This window comes from Culex pipiens, chromosome 1, assembly GCF_016801865.2.
Source record: "Culex pipiens pallens isolate TS chromosome 1, TS_CPP_V2, whole genome shotgun sequence".
In the NCBI taxonomy this organism is placed as follows: domain Eukaryota; kingdom Metazoa; phylum Arthropoda; class Insecta; order Diptera; family Culicidae; genus Culex; species Culex pipiens.
Genome location: NC_068937.1, coordinates 47,885,077 through 47,889,498, shown reverse-complemented (window position 1 = coordinate 47,889,498; position 4,422 = coordinate 47,885,077). Strand labels below are relative to the sequence as shown.

The following is a 4,422-nucleotide window of genomic DNA, read 5'->3' as shown; positions in this document are numbered from 1 at the left end:
GTTTATATTAATGCAATGTGTGTGTGTGTGTGAGGGGCGTATGGTAAAAATATAATATATGTTTTCACGGTTACAAAACACTGAGATTGCTGGTTTCTTAAATATGCATTTTTTTCGAAAAGTTTTTTTTTAATATTTTTATTGAAAAAATCATTAACAATTTCGTGTGAACGTGTTGAAAAATAGCGTCATAAACACTTTTTTTCGTAAAGGCACATACGCCATGATACTATGACAACAACGATAATCGTTTGAGTAAACCTTGCCTTAATCTGGTCTCATCTCAGGCTAAACAATCAAAAACTAGCATTTAAAAAAAAGATTACCTTGGAGATGCCGGGGATTGAACCCGGGGCCTCTCACATGCGAAGCGAGCGCTCTACCACTGAGCTACATCCCCAATTTATATACGGAAGTATCGAATTTGTGACCAAATAAGGAAAACGCAGAGATAAATATTGTTATCAAAAGAGGAATTTTCGTCAACAAACCATAACAAAAAAACTAACTTAATCCACCTATGTGGTTGGAGCCTACCTCACTCTTTACCAACAGTAGCTGTACACAAATTTCATCTATTTTTTAGATCCGGAATAAAAAAGTTTATAAATATCACTTAAGTGACCATATCTCGAGACAGGGTTGCCAGATCTTCAATGTTTTGGACTCGTTGGAAAGTTCTTTTGATAACCTAACTAACGATGGGTCGGATGGTGGATCCGAAAATATTTTACATACATTTAAGTGAGGTCCGGCTTCCAAAAAGGGCATCAAGTGGATAAATCTTGAGACAGGGTTGCCAGATCTTCAATATATTGGACTTGTTGGAAAGGTCTTTTGATAACCTAACCAACGATGGGTCGGATGGTGGATCCGGACATAGTTTACATACATTTCAGTGAGATCCGGCTTCAAAAAAGTACATAAATGTCACTTAAGTGACCATATCTCGAGAGAGGGTTACCAGATCTTCAATGTTTTGGACTCGTTTGAAAGTTTTTTTTGATAACCTAACTAACCATGAAGGTGGGGAACGCAAAAAGAACATAACAAATTTTGGGTCAGGACTAGAACAAAATAAGAACAAGACATCAAACAATTAACTAGGAGAAATACACCCATTTTAATCACTTTAAGCCATTTGACCAATTCTCATCACTTTTGTCGTTTTCCGCTATTAAATCAACATTTTCAGATGTATCAACAATGGAGAGTAGCCTGCTTGCTTTCAATTGAGCTATTTATTACTTTGGAACAGCCAAAAATACTTTATGAAAGCTATAATTCATGTTCAAAGTGCTGATAGGCCGATAATAGAAATTGGCTGAAAAAGGATATAGTTCCCCTAAATATCAAACTGAATTTTCCCTATTCAAGCAAAGATTTTTGCACGACGATTTAAATTATGATTTAAACTTATTTTATGAAAAAGAAAAAAAAGATAAAAATGAAAAATGCAGAGAAAGGAAAAAAAAATCCAAGAAAAAAAAGAAGATGCAATAAAAAAATAATCAACTAAATTTTGATATATTTCCTAAAGTAATGTCAAAAAAATTATTTACAACAATATTTGACTAATCTTGCAGTCAAATTGTTGGAGGATTATGCCAGAAGGTTTGACAATTTCGGAATAAGAATACAACAACTTCCTTGGATGTTGTGTACCCTAAAGATGCAACAAAATTCGCAGATAGATTGAATTTTTATTAAAACTGCTAGATTTATGCCAAGTTTTTGAGTAAATCAGACGTTTTTATTTATTTATACAATATAAATATGGCATAAGATCATATTGTACGGCAAACATATAACATTTTTTAATGTATTTATGGCAAATAAAAAGCTAGTTTTAAATGTTAAATTGTTCCTTTAATCTAAAATAAATGAAAACAACTTTAAAACAGTTTTTTTTAACAATTTTGCTTTTCAACTGACACATTGAACAAAATAAAACAGAGGCCAAGAGCAATAACTTTTGAAATATTTGGGTTACAATTTTTTTGGGATTTATTTTTGCCTATTTTTGACAGATTCATAACATTAACCAATTTTACTTTTTTTGTAAATCATATCAATACATATACAAATTCTCAAATCCAAAGCAAAGTGAAATTAAATTATTATTTTTTTAAACAGTTCAGTTTCTAAAAAAAAAAAACAAAAAAAAAGACGATGTTCAAAATCAAAATAAGAATTGGAATTCTCAAGATACTTTTTTTTCAATTGCTTTAACGTGAAGACTTCAATCATTGCCTTGATTTTTCGTTCAATGATATAAATTTTGCGTCGCTATCAATATTTTGACAAAATTCCTTCTACAAGTTGTTTAGAATAGTGCCCTACACATTCTGATTCCTTTTGGTAACGATTATCCCATTCGCAAATGATAACAAAACCAATAACCCATTGTTTCATTTTTTTTCTAAGTGTTCAAAGGTCAGTGAAAAAAAGCATAAATGATATTATGCTTTTTCATTTCCTGAGAATTTATTAGGTTTAGCGTTTTGTAGTCATTATTTTGTTGAAAATATGCACTTCTTGAGAGAACCCAACTTTGTTTTCATTTGTAAGAAAATAGTTATCTGAGTTTTTGGATTTCGTGTGATAATATTTTTTTATTCAAAAAGTTTACATAAAATATTCAAATGAGTAGTTTTTTTACCCATCAATCGAAATATCAACACAAAAGCTTTCGAATGAATGTGCGCTGTTTTCAAGATAAAGTCACTTAAAGTTAGATTTTATCTCACAAAATCAGTTCCATGACTAACATTTCAAATATGCTAGAAAATATATAATACGTCCTTTTGAAACATTATTTTAGATATCAAAGTAAATAGAATCATTTTGAAAAGTTCAGAAAATCACAAGTTTATTTGTTATTTTTTTTAACATCGAAAATTTCACCATTGGTGGCAGATATATTGGCACTATTAAATGGTGAGTTGTGTTTAAGACTTAGACTGTGATCAATTTTCATGTTTCTTTTTATTTTATTCGCTGAATCTCAGAAATTAGAGGCCCATTCTTCAATTTTTCGTGGACAATGTTTAAAGAAATTTTAAATTTTCTGAACCTTTAAAAAAATATTATATAATATTACAAATAGTTCTTATCAACTATTACCAATACACCGATCATCGGAAGACCGGAAGTTTAGCAGTTGCTCATTTATGTGTGGACAACTGCTTAAATTGTATGAAGAGTTTTATGGGTGAACCAATGTAACAAATTGGCTTCTTTGGTCATAGGGAAGGCCCCTACAATGTTTCAGCCAAATAAAAAAGGCATGAAATCAGCCGATTTGTAGAGAGTTTCTCATGTTGTTTCATGTTATGCTATTTTTTTCAATTTCTGAATGATTAATCATTTTATTGGCAAATAAATGATAAGCTTAAATTTTCATTTAATTTCTGCCTTCTTAATTTCAAAAAGACTCAAACTTTTTATTTAAATGGAAAATTATGTCAGATGTTTCCATAAAATAAGCACAACATTAAATAAAGATTAAAAAAATACAATTATACAAAATACAAAATCCCACTCATTGAAATATTGTGGGTCCAGAATAAAAAAAAAATCAGGCATTTATTTATCATAAATTTCAACAAAAATATTTATCATTACACAATTTCCGTTGTTCCCCCCAAAACTATCTCCTCGACCTGGAAAAAAACGCGGGAAGTGCGCCCAAATTTCGTCCAGCATTTCTGTTTGGCATAAATTTAAAAGTTGCCTGACCGTTCAATACACCCGGCCACCGTAAATCATTTCGACCTACGGGGCGAAACATATTCGGGAATGTTTCCCCCTCCCAAGCAAGAAGACCCCAGTGACATGGTTCGACCAAGGATGCCGGAGTGATTAAAGCGCAATAGATTGTTCAAATATTTGCGACCGAACTAATTTTCCAATCAAGTCGAAACAAAAAAGATGTCAAGTCATTTTTGCCTGCGGCGAGCTTTGGTTTGGGATTAATTTTCCGCTCGCTTTCTGGCGGGGAAAGCATCCGTGGAGGAAAAAGATAATTACTAGAGAAGTTTTTCCTCGTTGAGGTGAACGTGATTTCTTGACGAATTTGAAGATTGTTGGCTTTTGGTGTGGCTTTTAGCGAGGATGGGGCATTGTCTACTTTTAGGCGTTAAGACTGTAATTATTTGTACGTAGCATAACTTCAGGGATTTCCATTGAAGAAAATAAGTAGTTTTAATTATTAGGATAATGCATAAAAAAATAATAATTTAATTTAAGTATGCTAGTCAAAACAAATAAAAATGATGAGATTGAAGCATAACTTCAGGCGTTTTGTCCTTTCAAATCTACCATAGTTTGCATAAATCTGAAGCGTTCTAATCACTTATTCAAAATCAGTATCAAATCAATTTGGTTTAAGATCTCATAGAAAAAAAAAACAAAAGAGCT

At 31.5% G+C, this 4,422-nt stretch overlaps 1 non-coding gene across 1 annotated transcript; it reads right to left on the bottom strand.

The window, feature by feature from the left end:
* Window positions 1–328: 328 nt before the first annotated feature.
* Window positions 329–400, bottom strand: Trnaa-cgc (transfer RNA alanine (anticodon CGC)). Its single transcript has one exon. It is a non-coding gene; the product is annotated as a tRNA-Ala (tRNA).
* Window positions 401–4,422: the final 4,022 nt, after the last annotated feature.